The sequence below is a fragment of the Antechinus flavipes genome, chromosome 1 (assembly GCF_016432865.1).
Source record: "Antechinus flavipes isolate AdamAnt ecotype Samford, QLD, Australia chromosome 1, AdamAnt_v2, whole genome shotgun sequence".
Classification (NCBI taxonomy): domain Eukaryota; kingdom Metazoa; phylum Chordata; class Mammalia; order Dasyuromorphia; family Dasyuridae; genus Antechinus; species Antechinus flavipes.
The window spans coordinates 690,161,408-690,181,771 of record NC_067398.1 but is presented as its reverse complement, the minus strand read 5'-3'; the positions used below and the strand labels follow the sequence as shown (position 1 = coordinate 690,181,771).

At 37.1% G+C, this 20,364-nt stretch overlaps 1 protein-coding gene across 1 annotated transcript in view; it reads left to right on the top strand.

The window, feature by feature from the left end:
* TMEM132B (transmembrane protein 132B) overlaps positions 1–20,364 on the top strand; it is a 660,968-nt gene that overhangs the window by 446,839 nt on the left and 193,765 nt on the right. The window lies entirely within an intron of this gene.

Sequence of the window (20,364 nt, the reverse complement as noted above, 5' to 3'; positions counted from 1 at the left end):
TTTCACAGTTGAGAAAACTCTGAAATCTAGTAGTTAAATAAATTCTTGTTCGTTTGTACAGGTAGTAAGTAGCAGACTTACCATTCAAATCCTAATTACAATTTAGCATACTTTGTCCAACACCAGTCTATCTCCTTGTCCAGACTTGTGAACATTGTGGCTTTTTCCTCCTTCCCCTGCATTATGATTTTCTCTTCTATCCCAGAAAGGCCTGATTAAAACTGAATTTCATCTGCCTTCTTACTGAACCAAGAATTCCACATCTTTCTAATATTTGCTTGTACTTTACTTTTGATTGAGTTAAATGCTGCTTTCGTAGAGATGCATGACCTCTCCTGATAGCAAATCCTATGAGTCTTGTTTTTCAGTTAGCAGCTTCTGAATTTCCCCATCGTTTTTCTCAAAACAGTCTTAATTTTGTGAGTGTTCTGACGCAGATGAGCAAATACAATGTCGTTCCCCAAATCTTTGAAAGTTTGCTCACTTCTTTTTTGCTTTACTGTAGTCAAGCGCGTGTTGGCTTAACTTTCCCTCCAAGTTAACAATCAACTGTTTCTGCTCAAAGAAGCACTCTAATCTATTGACATTGTCTTTTGGTAGTCATCTTACCATGAGGCTACCATTTGTGTTGAATTTTAATATTTAGCTTGGAGAGGATAAGTCTATGATCAGTTCAATACACTATCACTCATTGCTTTCATTATTCTCACGTTCTTCTTACAATCACATAGTCTATTAAATGCCAATGTTTGTTGTGAGGGTGCATCCATGAAGTTTTATTGTATTTAGGTAAATGGAAGATGGTGTGGGTGATGAAAGGGTCATGAGATGCACAAATCTTCAGTAGTAAGTGACCATTGCTTTTGTTATTTCCAGCTCCATTCATCCAAAGGACTCCCTGCCATGTCTGGTAGACTGAGCCTACTCTAGTATTAGTCGCCAGGAATTACAACCTTGACCTCTTTTGACACATTGATGAGGGGGTCTCCATATCTTCATAATTTTTTAACTCATCATAGTGGGATCATAGTCACTGATGATGGTGCCATGGGATTTTCCTGCCAGGGGCAATCACATTGTCATGAGCCTGTCATTCACTCTTTTTTGGTTGTCAGACAAGCTTGTTGACTGGATTGGTTTTGATTGCAAAATTTACAGCAGCTTCACAACACCTTCACTGTGACCACTCCAGAAAAATGTGTATTGAGATCTGATTTCAATAAACTGGTCTTCATCTACTAGCCTTGTTTCACTCAGGGCTGCTATTTGGATATCATACCTGCTGTTATTTTGCAACAAGGGCTGTTTATTTTTCAGGTCTATTGGATTTTCTGTTGTCTATAAGTGTGTGTGCAGTATAAGTACCGATGGAGAGTTGAATCATTTTTGTAGAACTTTTTGTATTTTTTTTTTTTTTGGTGTTTTGCTTGCAGTGTGAGATTTCTCACCTGCCACAATAATCAGGTCAGGGTTGAATAAGCACACGATTTTTGTGGCATATTTTCTAGCCCCTTCCTCACATCAGTAGGTGATCAGACAAAAAAAGAGGCTGCCAAATCCCACTGCTGCTTCCAGTATGGAAGCCCATGGCCTGAGTTGCCTATGTGCAGGCCTATGACTTTAGCACCCAGTATGTCCACAACTGCTTTATCACTTATCTTTCATTGCAGAACTTTGAGATATATAGAGATGATAAAGTAATATGGGTGATTTCTTTTGATTTATGCACAAATCGCAAAATCGCATAAAGTTATCAGCCTCATTCTTTCTTCCAGAATCATCACAGTCCCTGGCAGGACAGGATCAGGGTGAGTGGTGAGGGCTTGAGATGTAATAGATGACCTCAGCATCTTTGCTGTCTAACCATGCTCTGAGTGCTCCACAGTACCTCCTATAGCTGCCTTCATGGCCATAGGAAAAAATTGTTCCCATCTGCCCATTGCCCCAAGGGAAATCTTCATATGGTTGGAGTAGCACTAGTCACCTTAGCAACCATGGTTACCAAGACTCCTTAGTTACCCTGGGTCCATTGCCAAAATGTTTTACTGGTATATGACTGTTGCACATGCTACAACCACATATGAGACTGATGTAGATTAGATGGACATCAAAAGACTCAGTAGCCCTCACACCAGAAGTCCTAATCTTTCCTGAAAACATCCTTTACTGAAAACACCCTTTACCTCTCTATATAATATATGTCATTACATGTAATGTGGTATGTAGAGCATACATCTAAATATAAAATTTATATGAACAAAGCTATGTTTATATCTTTGACTTTGTCTTTGTCTATGTCTATGTCATGTCCTTATCTATGTCTTTGCCCATGTCCATGTCTATGTCTTTGTCTTCATCTATGTCTATGTCCATTTCTACATCTAAATATATGTCTATGTCCATGTCTATCTCTGCTACTAGCATTCCTGGCAATCTTGGCTTTGGGAAATGGATTGACTCTGTTATGGTTTACATTTCCTGTGCCTGCTGGTGCTTCTTGATATTGTTATGATTTTCCTAAATATACTGTTTTTCTTTTCTACATTTGAAGGTTCAAGTGATTTGTTAACAGCTTGATCTATATGAGGAAAGGTTTCAAGAATTGGGGACTAAACCAAGCGTGATCTAGTAAAGTAATACTGAGGAGACTGTCAAGACTTTAGCATTGGACTGATACATATATAATGTCAAGAGATCTTGAGGAAGATTCAGATATTTGATTTATGGGAGGTACTTACACAGGAAAACACACAGCCTATGAATAGGCTGGAATTAATGGGGAGGGGAGCATTATTTACTATTGTTTTTATTATTACTTTTACCTAAATGGAATTCCCATACTTATGACATTGCATTCATGTGGGATATTCTCTAAAGATATTTATGCCACAATTAGAACTAAATCTTTTGCCTCCAAATTGATGATAAGCTCCAAAGTCAGAAGAAATGACATGCTTTATTGCATCACACACTGTACTTAGTACAAGGTCTTCCACAGAGCAGGGATCTGGAAACTTGTTTAATTTGTTATTATTATTTTTTTTAGGATTAGCTTTCCCCTTTCATGTTGCTCCCCTTACTTGAAATGGCTTTCTCTTCTATCAAACCTTTCTCTCTTTACCACCCTCTTCTCCTTCTCTTTTCTTCTCTTTTCCTTCTTCTTTCTTCCCCTCCTTTACCCAATGCAATTGCCACTTTTCCATGCCTATTCAATATGCATTGAACTCATGCCCCACTGAATTCTTATATTCTTTTATAGATTGTATAGTTTCCCCCTTAATTATATGCTGTCTTATTTCCAGTTGGTTCACAGAATTTTATTTCATAGAATGTGGTACATTGGAAAGAATAGCAAGTTTGGAGTTAGGAGACCCAGATTTACATATCCACATTTGGACTTTCTGCAGGGTCTCTTGACAATTCTATCTTAGTTTCTTGGGACTACAGTTTCTCCAGTACTGTCTTTCTAGTTGACTCTCTTGGCTTAGCCCTCCTGAAACTATTGTCCTTAATGAATTTTTTTTTTTTGGAGGCAATCAGGGTTAAGCAACTTGCCCAGGGTCTCACAGCTAGTAAGTAACTGACAAGATTTGAACTCCGGTCCTCCTGATTCCAGGACCATTGCTCTAGCCATTAAGTCACCTAGCTGCCCCTCCTTTATAGCGTTAACTGTTAAAAATCACGTGGACTTTGAGTTGTAAAAAAGAGAAACAATTTAATTAGGGAAAGTATGTCTATCTCAGGAAGTAAGCTTCAGAAGTATGCCAGCCTTCATGTTAGCTGTGTCTTCATGAATGAGTTTCTTAACCTCTCTGAGACTCAGTTGCTGCTTTTATCAAATTATGTGTAATAATCATATAGAATCACAAAATGTCAGAGTTGACAAGGACCTCAGGCTTTTTGTGAATGAGAGTCCTTTTTGTAGCATCCAGACCTTAATATTTCTCATTTGATGGAAGGTGCCATACCTTCCTCTTTTTATTTCTGTTTGTATTTTTATAAGTCATTTTTCAGGCATGTCTAACTCTTTGTGACCTCATTTGAGATATTTTGGCAGAGATGTTGGAGTGATTTGCCATTTCCTTCTCTAGCTCATTCTAAGATAAGTAAACTGAGGCAAACAGGGTTAAGTGACTTGCCCAGAATTACCCACCTAGTGAGGCTAGATTTGAATTCAGGTTTTCCTGACTTTAGACCTAAGGCTCTATCCACTGCACCAAATCACTGCCATATTTAATTAAGTAGTAAGACAGAATTTTGTGACTTGATAAACAGTTTATCCTCAAGCATTAAAAAAAGAAGGAATTATAGTTTGCAGGAAAATGAGTGCGAGCCCATTCTCTGACTCTTGATTATCCCATGATAACATGGGAGAGTGGAGAATGATTAGAACTTTGTTTTAACTCATCCTTGAAGCCAACCCTCAGTTCTCTCTTGAGCTCCTTTTCCTCTCCACCAATGACTTGGCACACATCTCCATTAGGATGTCTCAGAGGTGTCTGAAATTCGCCACATCCAGAACAGAATTTCCCTCTATAGCTATCCCTGTAAGGGACTTCCCTGTTTCTTTTAAAGACACCACCATCTTTTTAGTCATCCAAGTTATCAGTTTCAAAGTCATCCTTGATTCTTCACTCTTTCGCCCTCCATATCCAATCAGTTGTTACTATGGGGTTGATTTTACTTAATTATCTCTCCCATGTGGTGCCTCATTTCCACTCATGTGTCGATCTGGGTTCAGGATTTCATCATTTCTAATCTTCACTGTTATAAGAACCTCTTCCATCAGAGATGTCAAACATGATGCCCTTCATTTTAGCACAACACTCCCAGTGGTTCCTGAACCATATTAAAATAGAATTGGGATACATTTAACTCAATAAATAAAAACACAATAGAACATAGATAACATTTTAATAAAGCTTTTTATTTTCAAAACACATGTAAATATAGTTTACAACATTCACCCTTGCAAAACTTTGTCTTCCAAATTTTTTTTTCTCCTTTCCTTCCCCATCCCCTCCCTTAGTCAGCAAATAATCCAATATATGTTATACATGTGCAGTTCTTCTAAACATATTTCCACAATTATCATGCATAAGAAAAATCAGATCAGAAAGAGAGAAATGAGAAAGAAAACAAAATGCAAGCAAACAACAACAAAAAAGCAAAAATATTATGTTGGGGTCTACACTTGGTCCCCAGAGTCCTTTCTCTGGGTGTAGATGGCTCTCTCTATCACAAGACCATTGGAACTGGCCTGAATCATCTTGCTGCTGAAAAGAGCCACATCCATCAGAATTGATCATCACATAAACTTACTGTTGCCATGTATAATATTCTCTTGGTTCTACTCATTTCACTTAGCATCAGTTCATATAAGTCTCTCCAGGCCTCTGATTGTTTCTTATAGAACAATAATATTCCCTAACATTCATGTACCATGATTTATTCAGCCATTCTCTAACTGATGGGCATCCATTCAGTTTTTAGTTCCTTGCCATTACAAAAAGGGCTGCTATAAACATTTTTGCACATGTGGGTCATTTCCCCTTTTTTATGATTTCTTTAGGATACAGACCCAGAAGAGACACTGCTAGATCGGAGGATATACACAGTTGATAGCCCTTTGGGCATAGTTCCAGATTACTCTCCAGAATGGTTGCATCAGTTCACAACTTCACTGACAATGTATTAGTGTCCCAGTTTTCCCACATCCCCTCAACATTCGTCATTATCTTTTCCTGTCATCTTAGCCAATCTGACAGGTGTGTAGTTTTAATTTTCATTTCTCTGACCAATAGTAATTTAGGGCATTTTTTCATATGACTAGAAATGGTTTTAATTTCTTTATCTGAAAATTGTCTGTTCATATCCTTTGACCATTTGTCAATTGGAGCATGACTTGTATTCTTATACATTTGAGTCAATTCTCTTTATATTTTAGAAATGAGGCCTTTAACATAATGTTAATATTTGTCTTATTTTTAAATCAATATGTAACTCTCAGGGATCTTTATATGAGGATTAGCAGGTCCTGTCAGTTTTGAGTTTGACAATCATGACCTATATTTCCCTTGCCTCTAGTCTACTATCTTTCTAACCCATACTTCTCACAACTGCAGAAATAATATTTCCCCCTCTTTGGAGATAATTGGGGCTACATAGCTACTAAGAATCTGAAGCTGAATTTTTTTGTGTGTGAGTCTGTGAGGCAGTTGGGGTTAAGTGACTTGTTCAGGGTCACATTGCTAGGAAGTGCTAAGTGTCTGAGGTCAGATTTGAACTCAGACTCCAGGGCCAGCACTCTATCCACTGCATCATGTAGCTGTCCTGAAGCTGAATTTTAATTCGGGTCCTCCTGACTCCAAAACTGGTGCCTATGTACCTCAGGAGTAATATGTCTTTTTTTAAAAAATGTCTTTTTATATGAAAATATATTTTATATGAAATTACAAACTTGAGAAGATTAACAAATGTAGAGGAATTTAAATTCAGCAAGATGTTCTGCTATACCAGTACAGCTCTTTCAGTTTACATTCTACAGTGTGTAATATTAAAAAAGGAATATAATAAAGTAATATTCTTAAAGTACAGGCCCGACTCTGCTACTCTGTTGCTCAGATAGCTTCCCTCTTGCTTTAGTATAGAATACAAATTTCTCTGTTAACAATTTGTCTGCAGCCTATCTTTCTAGACAATTTTTAGTCTTTCCCACTATGTCTTAGCTGCCTTCTCCCTCCTTTTGTTCTTTCCCCTTCTCCCAAAAGGCAAGTAGGAGATGTAGCGCATAGAGGCCTGGGCATAGAGTCAGGAAGTTCTGAATTCTAGTCCACCTTGATGATGGTTGGTGGTTGCCCTTTGTTCCCGAAGAGCACTCAAATGACAGCAGTGAATCCAGGCATAGTGCTTTATTCACTGAACCACGGCGTCTGGCATGTAGTTAAATGGTCAATAAATGTTTGTTGACTATTGACTATTTGCTCAGTTCTCCCAATTGATGTCCATATATTCCAGCCAAACTGTCCATTTCCTTTTTTTTTTTTTTTTTGGTATAGCATATTCTATTTCCAGCTTCCATGATTTGCAGAGGTTATTTTCCATATTGGAGATACTATCCCTCCTTAACTTTACCTCTTGAAATTCCTGGTTTCCTTCAAGGTTTAATTCAAGCATCACCTCCTTCAAGAAGTCTTCCTTGATTTCATAGGCGTGGGTGCTTTCTTGGACTCACTCTGAAAAATACTTTATATTTACTTTGTTTTTTATCATATAATTATTTGACTCTCTAGTGTTGTCTGTTTCTTGTCTCTCCACCATCTCCTGCCTCTCCATTCTACCCTGATGGAATGTTTTTATATTCTCAGGGACTGATGCCGGCACATAGTAGGTACTTAATAAATATTTACTTAATTAGATCGAACTGAGGAAGTTGATGTTGAGATGAATTTTCAGGTAATTCTTATCCAATGATGTCCAACAGCCTGGATAAAGTACCACAGATCAGGTCCTGGATTTCACTGAGATTGGTTCACCTGGTATTCTAGTATACTTCTCTCAGAGTTCCGGCCCTCTACATGTACCCTCGGTGGAAAAGGGCTTTTATTATATGAAAGGGAATAAAAAGGAAAAATCTTTCTAGGGAAGAGAAAGTACAAATAGCCAGAAATAAACATCTCTGTTTCAAGAGAGCCAATTGCTGACCCTTTGTAAATACGATTTTATTTGTCAAAGCTAGGTGGCCTTGGGGCTTCCAGAATAACCAATATAATTTGTGCTGTGTACAGTTAAGTGTGATTACCGTATATGAGCACTGATGATTATATTCTATAAACCCATTACAGCAATGGTCATAACAGGACTTATATGATATGATATTTCCTGGTGTGAATGCAAAAATGTATATATATATATATAAACATCAAAGATTTTTTTCCCCAGAAAGCTAAAGTGTAGCCCGCCTACCAAGTGGGAAAGATAGTGATCCTGGGGGGTTTCTGAGTAATTGATCCATAACATTGAGGTTTGGAAAGGCTTTCTGGGGCTTTCATTTCTTCTAGGGGGAATGAATATCTCTTTTTACTACCCCCCAGTCTCACCAATTAAATGAAGTAGAGAAGGAAATTGGTAGCACGTCCTCAGTGGGAGGGACAAAATGATTGAATTCCAAGGGTTTCCCTGGCAGGCATGTGACAGGACAAATTTTTAAAGGCTCTATCAACACCATTAATATTTATGATGTTCTTCAAAATTGAGTCCTGGTGTGTGTGTGGCCCATCCATCAAAGATTAGTTCAGAAGCATGGTGTTCCATTGTTGTACTTTGTTGGGTGATGAACTGGCAGAAATGACAATAGCTGGAGATTAGGGGAAGGATTTCATGCTCCAATTTTTACACCTCCTTAAAGGTGTGGGAATGGTGGGGATGTTGTGCTCAGAGACAATGGCTTCCTTTTTTTTAAAGGCACTTTGATGGCTGACAGGTACAACGGGCTTCTTTTTTTAATCACAGTTTAGGTTCATGAATATGTAGATGTCTGGGAGAGCAGAGAGACAGACTGAAAGTCCTCAGGACCTGTTATAAGAACACAGCTATTTTCTTGGTGTTGAAAGGACCATATGATTTTAGTTGCCTTGCTTTTCTAACATATCACATTCATGATATGTATATGTGTGGGCGCGCATACATGCATGTATGTATATACATACGTGCATATGTTGTTTTTCCCCAGGAGAATATAAGATCCTTAAAGACAAGGATCATTTGGAAGAAGGGAGAGCTTAGGATAGTGGAGAAGCAGATAAGGTCTGTTTTGCTTGAATTTAAGATGTCTGTGGGATATTCAGGTGGGAGAACTATCTAAAGAACTGGAAATGGTTGCCCCATTTCATCATTTTATAAATTAATTAACAATTAAATATACAATATATTAAAATGACTAGGTCTGCTCAGTTTTGAAATACAAGGGCTACTCAAAAGCATAGGCCCACTCTGATATTTTTAACTTGGACAAATTTATTCTTCCAAGATCACCTCATAGTTACCCTGTCCCTCTCTTAGAATCTTGCAATAGCAGTGTAGACACTCAATTGGTATTGCCTACGGCAGCCCAGAAGTCCCAAGCTCAAAACATCCACTTTCTCAGTACCTGGGAGTACAGTCATGAGTCACCATGATGTGCTACAAGAAACTTAGAACATAGATAAAAGATTTCCTTAGAATGGAAAGTCTTCCTCCTGCTTTGCCTGGGTCAGGGGATTGCAAAAGGCACAATTTGAGGAAAGAATGCATCTCAGACATGGAGGATAACCTGAAGAAAAGCATGGAGAAAGGAGATGGAGTCTTATCTATAAAGAACGGCAAGTAAGTCAATACTAATAAATCACAGTGCAAAGGGTAGAAAGTTAGGAAGGGGCCACACAATAAAGTGCCAAACAGAGCAACTGATATTTGATCTTAGAGTATAGAGACACATTAAAGTTATACCATTAAGGTTTTCAATGGGCTTAGAAAAATATTCTTGCTTCCTAAACCACCTATAGATAGTGGATAGAGTAGCAGCCCTGGAGTCAGCTCCTGAGTTCATATCTGGCTTCAGAAACTTATTAATTGTGTGATCCTGGGCCAGTCATTTAAATCTTTATTTGCCTCAGTTTACTCAACTGTAAAATAGTTATAATAAAACTTACTTCACAAGTTATTGTGAGGATTGAATTAATGATATTGGTAAAAACATTATATGCTACTGTCTGGAAGATAGGAAACATCTACTAAAGCTTATTTGCTTCATTTTTTTCAACCATAAAATAGTCATTTAATCCAATTAGGCAACAGTTCACAGAACATTAAAAAAATAAAAGAATCCTAGATGAATAACAATTTGCCTTTGCTCTGTTTTTCTCTGAATTCATTTAAACTGAGAAGAGCGAGAAAATAAAGATATTGATATATGATGTGTGTGTGTGTGTGTGTGTGTGTGTATGATATATGTGTGTATATATATATATATATATGGGTAAAGATTAGACTTAAATACAGATACCCTGGAAGACAAAACAAAGGGTTAGCTCATTTACAGTAGAATGGAAAAGACTGATATAAATATGAAAAGGTAGTATGAAATAAATAAAATAAAAAGTATGAAATATATATGTGTATATACACACACACACACACACACATATATATATATTTAATGACACAAATGTTGTTCAGTTGTGACCAACTCTTTGTACCCCCATTTGGGGTCTTGCTAAGGACTATGCCTAAGTGTGAAAGGGCCATTCGGTTCTCTGAAAGCCCTCATAACTATGAATCATAACACACTTGAAGGAATTGCAAATCAGCCTTTACTGACGCAGATATTGCTTGTGGATTGGAAATGAAATAAATCAGAGGTAAAAGGGAAGAGGAGAGAGGTCAGAGAATGCAACTGCTTCTCAGTCTTCTTATATTGTTATTATCCTCTCACATAAAGGGATCCATCCTGCTATTCAGAATTAGATCCCCAGCAGTCACTAGCAAGTTGTTTCTGTAACAGGATCTTCTTGTTAAAGACTCTGGAGTAGTTTGCCATTTTCTTCTCCAATTCATGTTATAGATAAGGAAACTGAGGCAAATGGGGTTAAGGGACTTGCCCAGAGTCACACAGATGGTAAGTATATGAGGCTAAACTTAAACTCAGGAAGATGAATATTTTTTATTTCAGACATGACACTGTATTAACTGCTTTTATAATTTAAAAATACATGCATAGATTATATATAGTGTTGATTCAGGAAGACTGAATCAGGTGGTACAGTAGATAGAGTGCCAGGCCTAAATCAAGAATATTCATCTTTCTGAGTTCAAGTTTGGCTTCAGACACTTAACTGTTTGTGTGACCCCGAGCAAGTCATTTAACCCTGTTTGCCCCAGTTTCTTCATTTGTCAAAAAGAATGGGAGAAGAAAAAGCAAACTACCCTAATATCTTTGCCAAGAACCTTTCCCCACTTAAAGAAAGGAGTCAAAAAAAGTTGAACACAGTTGAAATGACAGAACAATAACAAAATTACTAAATACATTATATCATTTGATTCTTATTAAAACCCTGTGTAGAGACAGCATGAGATAATAAATAGTAGACCTCAGAGGGCTTGGGTTCAAGACCTGCCACTAATGTATATTATTTATATGTCTATCAAGAAGTCACTTAAACTCAGTGTGCTGCTAAGTGACTAATTCTGCGTTTCAGGCAAGTTGTTGATCTGAATTGGTATAGAGAATTGCCTCATTAGGAGTTTTTCTCCCTATTAAAATCATAAGTACAGATACCCCCATCCCTCCTCTCCCAAATACATGATGAGATGGAGACGCATAAAGACACGAAGCTTCTAGTCCAGGATCAAACAATGACTAAATACAGAGAGTGAGATTTGGACCCAAGTTTTTCCTGATTTGAAATTTAATCTCCTCTTTTCTGTACCCTGCCTTCATTATGCAGAGGTTTTGTACCTTTCTGAAGCCTTTCAGAATCAAGTATCCCCCCAAGCTTTGCTTCCAGATATCACTTCCTCTGAATTTCAAACAAGCTCACCTTGGAAAATATAAACTGTCTTTTCCACAGCTGAGTAGGCACTAGGGATGATAACAAGGAATCAGGAAAAAAGAAAAACAAACAAAACAAACTCTAATTCAAAATTGACTAGCTGTATCTAAATTTACTAACTCTTTCAACCTTAAATCCTTTTGCAGGGGAAGGGAAGGGAAGGGAATAAGCATTTATTAAGCAGCTCTGATGTGCCAAGCCAGGCACTATGGTAAGTATTTTACAAATGTTATCTCATTCAATCCCCTCAACAATCCCAGAAAGTGAGTGGCTTTTATTATCTCGATGTTACAGTTGAGGAAACTGAGGCAGGCAGTGATTAAATGATTTGCATAGAGAGACACAGCTCTAGGTTTAGGTTTGAGCTCAGATCTTGAATGTAAGCACAGCAGCATGTCCATAGTTCTCCCTAACAGCCTGTAATAAAGAATTTTTTAAAATGGAGAAATTAGGAGAACTTAGAACATTCTCTTCAGTGGGTAAAGTTAGATTTAAAATACAGTTACCCTGGGAGACAAAATGAGGGATTAGTTCATTCACAGTAGGATGGAAAAGACTGATAAAAGTATAAAATGGTAGAAAGACTACCAGACTGAAAACCCAGGAGTGATGAATTCAAGTCCAGGCTCCACCTGACATTTAAAGCCTTTCTCAATCTAATTCCAGCCTATTTAACATGACTGATTTCACCCAATTCTCTCCTCATATACTCTGCTTTCCTAGCACTATACTGACTATGTGACCTTGAGCAAGCCCGTGGGCCCTAAACGGCCCATGAAATCATTTGGTTTGGTCCCGCAGACCAAGAGAATTGCAAATGATGATAAGCTGAAAGCTAGGTCCAACAATCTCTCACTGTTTCAGTTTTTAAGTTGATAATTTTGTATGGTCCAGAAATGATGTTATAAACATCAAATAATCCTTGGCAGAAAAAAAGTTCCCCACTCCTGTCTTACACCCTTCTCATTTCTAAATCTTCCAAACCTATGAACTTTCCTGAAACCAGGTTTTGATTGAAGAGAAATTAGGGAGGGGGGAGAAAGAGAGAGAGAGAGAAAGAAAGAGAGAAAGAGAGAAAGAGAGAGAGAGAGAGAGAGAGAGAGAGAGAGAGAGAGAGAGAGAGAGAGAGAGAGAGAGGGAGAGAGGAAGGGGAGGGGAGAGAAGGGGAAAAGAAGAGAAAGAGGGAGAGAGACATAGAGATATGGAGATAGAGGCACACACAGAGAGAAAGAAAGAAATACACACAGAGGGGAGAATGACAGAGACACACAGAGAGACAGAGAGAACCCTGGGGTAAATTCTCCCAGCTTCGTATGTTTGTTTGCTGATCTATCTATTTGCTCTTTGTCCTTGGGTGAGGATCCAAAGGGGACCTGATGATGATTCATTTAAAGATGATTATTAGAAAGTCTTTTCTCCCTCTGGAGGGAGGGAGAGTTGCAGGAGCAGTATATTAACTCAATGAATTGCCAAGGCCCGAAGAAATCTAAATGGAATAGAATGCTGATGAATCTGTAAAGAAACAGACTCTCATCAGTTCTCAAATCCACTGAAGAGTTTTTCTTTCCCATTCTCCCATGGTTTTAAAGAACTATATAAAAACTCATTATTTGTATTCTGTGGATTTTTTTTGGACAAAGGAACTCCCCCTACCTCCTTCCATCTTGCTCTTCAAGCATTGGGTATTGGACTTTGTTGTTCTTCTGAAAGATTGTTTGGAGTGGTTTCTCCCACATGGTGTTGCTCAGGGCCATAGATCATCTGTCCAAGGTGCTGATGAATGGATACCTCTTGTGGTTAGCTGTCAAAGAGAAAAAGAAGCCCTTACTAATTCAAAGGGATCACTGCCAAGGAAAAGATGGCTTCATCAGTCTGAATTTCCAAATGAGGAGTCAAGAAAACTATAGGAGAGAAAAAAACTTCAGTCTGGAGTTCTACATGTCCTTCCCATGTATTCTTTTTCCTCTCTCAAAAGAGAATATAAGCTCCTTGTAAGGTATCTGGCCTTAATGTTTTTATAATGTATCTTCCATGGTATCAAGATTAGAACAATATAGATTCATATATTTAGAAAGGGAAGGAAATACAGGTCATCTAGCCTAAATCCTTCATTTTAATTTTAATTAAAATGTTTTATTGATGCTTTGTGTATTTACATAATGGACATCTACAGATTTCTACCTTAGTGAATCCTGCATTGTAACAACCACCAACTACACACACACACACACACACACACACACACACACACACTCATATCTCCACCACTACCAACAACAATAATGTTGCAAAATCACCAAATTGTCAATCAATAAGTTACCTATTATGTATCAAAAACTACTAGGTGCTGGGGATGCAAAGACAAAATATAATATTTTATACACTTCAGGAGCTTACATTGTACTGTGGCAAAATAGTATGTACATATATAGTGACATAGAAAATATTTGTAGGATTAATGCAAGGTAATTTGGGGGGTTGGGGTACCAGAAGCTTGGGTGATGGTGCTTAAGCTGATATTTGAAAAAAAACAAGGTGTTTTTAAGGGGTAAAAGAGACAAGAGAATACATTTTGGACACCTAGACCAGCTGGTACAAAGTCAGAGAAAATAATCATATCTGCCAGTAAAATCCAACAGAATAATGCAGTAAATGCATGATTCAACATTAATAGTCCCTCACCTTTCTATCAAAAGGAATAAAAAAGAGATTTACAACTTACAATTTGTTTAGAATCAGGTTTTCTTTTAGTGTTCCTTATGTTTGTATTATTGTGGGGAGTGTCTCCTTGGTCTGTTGACTTCACTGTATAAGTTTGTAACAATATTAAAGTAATAGATTCACTACTGGAAGGGATCTTAGAGGTATTTTAGTCTAATCTTCTCATTATATAGATGAGTAAACTAAGGTCTGGAGAAGTCAAGGGATTTAAAACGAATTACCATTACTCTGAGTTCCTCATATTTGTTATTTCTTAAGTCACAAGAAAATTCTATATGCTCATCTCCATTAATATAATTGTAAAAGTCTTGGACATCTCTATCGAATCATTCAATCATTAGAAAGTATAACTAAGGTGTGAGTAAGTCCCTTTGGTAAGCAAAGTCCTGTGAAAAATCATGAGCACAACCTTGAGAGGAATGACTACCACTCCCTTCAGGGATGTAGAGATTATCTTAAAGGACTTAGGTTTCTATGTTGCTATTACTATTACTATTGTTATTAATAATCCTGCTTATGAGCCCCCACCCACTGTGTTCCTCACTGATTATCAGTCAGACTTAATTAGCTTTTAGAAAGAGGTATTTACTAAGCAGCTATAACAGAAACAGTTGGTACAAAAATAATACCACTAAAAATCAGGGAACAACTCTTTCTGTTACTGTTTGCTTGCATTTTTGTTTTTTTCTTCTCAGGTTAATTTTACCTTCTTTCTAAATCTGATCTTTTCCTGTGCAACAAGATAACTGTATAAATATGTATACATAGATTGCATTTAACATATATTTTAACATATTTAACATGTATGGGACTACCTGCCATCTGGGGAGGGGATGGGGGAAAGAGCACAAGTTTTTGCAAGGGTCAATGCTGAAAAATTACCCATGTGTATGCTTTGTATATAAAAAGCTATAATAAAAATACAATTAAAAAACAAAACAAAACAAAACAAAGAGTCAGGGAACACACTTTCCCCTGATTATGAATAAGACAAAAAGATAACCAACCGATTCTGGTTACTGGGAAAGATTTCTCCTTCTGCAGAATCCCCTTGAAATTTCCTTTAAATGCAGTAGTTTGCTGGGCAGTGAAAGTTGATGTTGTAATAAGTTTCTGAAGCTGCCTTCTTCAGTTTGCCCATTTTATCCTTAGTTTTAATGTTAGTTTTCAATATAGACATCAGTTTCTCTTGCTTGAGGGACATTCAAATCTTCCAACCTTTGAAATTAGCAAAGTTGTCTTTTAATCCAAGAGGAGAAGAAAACTCAATTTTCTCCCTTCTTACAAGAACAATTCCTTCAACAGTCTGTTAATAGAATTTTCTCCTAGAGTACTCAGTTTTGAACTAGCTGCTTTGAATACACAGTATCATCAGAATATTTGATTTTTTTGTTCCTGAGGCAATTGAGGTTAAGTGACTTGCCCAGGGTCCCACAACTAGAAGTGTTAAGTGTTTGAGATCAGATTTGAATTCAGATCCTCCTGACTTCAGGGCTGGAAATCTATCTACTATGCCACCTAGCTGCCCCAAAATATTTGATTCTTTTAATCAATCCCACCCAAATTGATTAAATACTTGTTTAAATCTCTTACACTGATTGACTCAGTAGAAATGTCTAGGCCTTCTATAATTACATTAATTAATAAGGGGCTATGGAACATCACCTTTATACATTCATATACCACAATTTATCCAATTATTTCCCAGCAATTCTTTTTACTTTATATACAGGGAAACTGAGACACAATGAGATGAATCCACCCATCCACTCACTATAGGCAACAAAAAACTGAAAAGAGACTTAAATCCAGGTCCTTTGATTAGAAATCTAGGTGTTTTTGCATTATGTTATGCAGTCTAGCATGGAGATGCACAATAATTGCTTGTTCATTTATTAATATGAAAAAGGAGAAAATAATTATGCTCATAGCTGACATTTACATAGTGCTTTTCATTTTATAAATTGCTTAACATACATTCTTTCATTTAAATTTCACAGTAGCTGTGCAAAGAAAATACTGTATATTTTATTAGGTCATTTTTCTAGATGAAATAGAATAATAATAAATAGCTGCTAATAGCTAGCCTTTAAGTTCTTTAGCTGCTATTTCATTTGATTCTTCCAACAATACTATGATGTAGATGCTGTTATTGTCCACATTTTTACAGATAAGGAAACTGAGGTGGAGAGAGATTAAGTGATATGGGGAAAGAGAGCTGGATTTGGATTTAGGGAACCAAAATGAATATTTCACCTCTCCTACTAACTACCGGTGTAAGCTTAGACAAGTATCTGAAACTTCTTTGGGTTTCTGTTTTCTCATTTCTAGAATAAGAGGGTTGAACTTAGTGGGCTTTAAGTTTCCTTCCAGCACTGACTTGCCTGAGAGGGCAGGGGAAGGTCACACAGCTAAGAGACAGAATTTGAACTCAGATCTTTCCTGATTCTACTTCTATTGGTCTATCCACTATTCCGCCTAGCTGCCTTAATAGATTCCGATAAGGTACACCCTACATTTGAGGTCATATGGCTTGTAGATTGTAGCCTCAATCTCAAGGCTTTTAACTCAATGATCAAAATTTTTTTTAGGTATTATTTATTCATTGAACATATATTAAGCACCATCTATTTGCAGAGTACGTTGCTGGGTGAAGGGGAAAATAAATAGGAAATCATAATCTGGATGCTACCTTCACCACATAGCTAAGAGTGAGGACATAAGACACATATACAGTCATATATATATATATATATATATGTTTATGATGCAGAAAAGACTAGAACAATAGCATATGAGAGGGACCTAGAGAACAGTATTGCATAGTGGATAGAGAGCTGCTTTCAGGGTCACAAAGACTGGGGTTCAAGTTCTGATTCACATATATATCCCAACTGTGTGACTCTGGTCAAGTCCCTTAACTTTTCAGTGCACTAAGTATCTCTCTCAGACTACAAATTACAGGGAGGTGCCAACCTTCATAGATGAAAAGAATTTCCATATACCAGGGAAATCACAAGTCTGCTCCCTCTGAAAAGAAAAATAAAAATCAGACACAGAGAAGTATAAAATGCTTCAAGGAAGCTAATTCAAAGTTCATCTAGATAATTTTCCTCATTTTATAGGGAGCAATATGAAAAGAATACTTCACCTGGAGTCAGGAAGACCTGAGTTCAAATCCAGCCTTAGACATTTTCTAGCTTATATGACCTGGAGCAAATTATTTAATCTCTATCTACCTTAGTTTTTTCAACTAGAAAATAGAAATAATAATAGCTCCTACCTCTCCATATTTTTTGAGAGAATAAACTGAGGTACTACTTATAAGACGCTTTTGCAAACATTTAAAATTTGATATGTTTTCTATCACTAACCATTATTATTATTTGTAAAATCTGAGGAAAGAATTATTATCTCTCACATGGGAAGTCTGTGGAAGAATCATGGGAGCTTCTTGAAGGCTATGACATTTAAGCTAAACCTTGATGGATAGTTGGGATTTTTAAAGGCAGAGATGATGTGGGCAAGAGACATTAAGAATGATGTGATTAAAGATACAGTAGTGGGAAAGCTCTAATTAATTACATATTCCTTCATTTATCTTTTTTCCACCTAACTCCTCATTTCTGGCTTGTTGTCTTGTCTCATTGAGTCCTCCTGCTGTGAGATCCACAAATCTTTCTATGCTTTGTGCTAAGCTAGGTCCTATTGTTAAGTAGTTTTTCAGTAATGTTCTACCTAGATATTGGAGTGATTTGCCATTTCCTTTTCTAGCTCATTTTATTGACCAGGAACTGAGGCAAACAGCGTTAGATGACTTGCTCAGGGTAAAACAAACTAATAAGTGTCTGAAGTCATATTTGAACTCGCAAAGATGAATTTTCTTGATGTCAGGCTCTGTATTCTATGCACTGTGGCTCTATCTAAATGCGTCACTAGTCCTATAGAGGTACCCAAGGAGTAGGAAATAGTATTTTTACCTTTAAGATGTTTATACTTAAACTGGAAAGTCAAAATTTATGAAGCAATCAGAGGACAATTTTCATGACCCAGTGTGACATCTTTGACTTCTTTAGGGATTTAATAAAGAGTAGATGACTGGCAGCTGGGACTTATTTCTGTAAAATGTTTCTTTTCTTTCAAAGAAAGAAAATGCGTCCACATGATTTTGGTTTGTCATCTTCTACCTGCCGTTCCAGATGGTTATGAAAACAACTGATTATATTGTTCTACGAGGGTGCTTTTTTCCAGCCTACTAGAATGGATTCTTGGCATCTTGCTTTACAAAACCTTCAAGGGGGAGGTCAACAAGGATAGTGAAGGGCCTCCATTCCTGGGCTGGGCTGGTTGAGAAAGAGTACTGCATCGGAGACAAAGGACCCAGATTCAATCCTTATGTCCTCCTTTATTGCCTTTATTGCAGATTATCTAATCTTAAAGCTTACTTTTCCTCATCTGTAAACTAATGTGATTTGATGGGAAACTTTGCAAAGTCCCTTTCCCCTCTAAATTCCATCTCCTACCTTTAACAAGAAAAAGGGAAGACTTTTTTGGGGGAGAAATGTTACACTGGGTCTTGGAAATTGCCCTTGATTGCTTTATATGGTTATTCTTATCTCTCCAGTTATGCTTTAATAAAACTCACCATTCTACTTTTCTCTCAAAGGCCATTGCTGGTAAGATGTTACATCTGGCTTGTGCCCATCATGTATTTTTCCTTTGATTTTTAGGTCATTTGGAATTTGGGTTCTTCTAAGAGTCTGATAACTTTCCAAGAAAACAAATGCAGTTTTTGGCTGCATTGAGAAGGACTAGGGAGGTGAGTCTGCCCCTGGCATCCACCTTAGTCATTCCACCTCTGAAATAGTGTCTTTATTCCTGGATTTGGTATTTTAGGAAGGACTTTGGTAAGCTGGAGAATGTCCAGTGGAGGGTAACTGGGAATGTTGAAAGAGCAAGTAAAAGTCATATGAAAATTAGTTGAAAAAAATGAGAATACATAGGCTAGAGAAAAAAAAAAAATTACTTAGAAGGAACACGGGAGTTTGTCCTTGGGTATTTATTTGAAGGTCCGCTGAGAAAAGAGGAAGTAGATTGATTCTGTCTGCTTAGAGCAATGAGTAGAAGTTATAAAAAAGCAAAAGACAAAAACTAATTTAAGACTTCATAGCAGGAAAAATTTCCTACCAATAAAGGCTGTTCTAAAATGGAATAGGTTTCTTTGGGAGGTGATGAGTTTGTGCTCACTGGAGGTTTCTAGTCCAAGGTTGAATGATAACTTTGGATATTTTGAAGAAGAAATTCTCCTATGGATCTAGATTGGGTATAATTTCCAATGTCATTTGGATTTTTTTGCAATTCCCCATCATGGGGTACTGAATACCTTTCCATTTTCTTCTCCCTTTCAGCTTTTATTTTTAGTGTGGTCTTCCCCATTACATTGCAAGCTCTTTGAGAGTAGAGACTGCCTTTATAATTTTTATCCCCAATACCAAGCCTATTGCTTTGCACATAGTAGGTACTTAATAAATGTTTAATGATGAAATATCCTTATTATTCTGTCCATTTAATCTCAGAGATTCTGGAATTATAATGTTATAGAATGTCTAGTCATGAAATGAAAGATTTCCTCAAAAAAATCTTGAGGAGTGTGTGTGTGTGTGTGTGTGTGTGTGTGTGTGTGTGTTGTGTGTTTATGTAGGGTGACTGGAGTAGAGTGGGAGCATGGGGATTTTTCTACCTGGGAAATTTCAAGAGCAGCAGTTTCATCAATGAATATGGAAGATTGCCTCCTCAGTCTCATTTGATTTGTTTTGAACCAGCTAGTTGTGTTTCAATTGAATGTGATTTCTGTATGTAGCACATCAACATATACAAACCCAAACAGAGAAGTCTGTAGGAAAAACAACAGCTTCTACTTAATGTTTAAGCAGGAGTGTTACCCAAACGAGTCCCTCTCTCTCTGCAGAATCAAATGTTTTATCCTTGGCACTCTCCTTCTGCTACAGGTAGAAGGAGACAGAAAGAAAAAAGAGGGAATTATTGCTATTTGTAG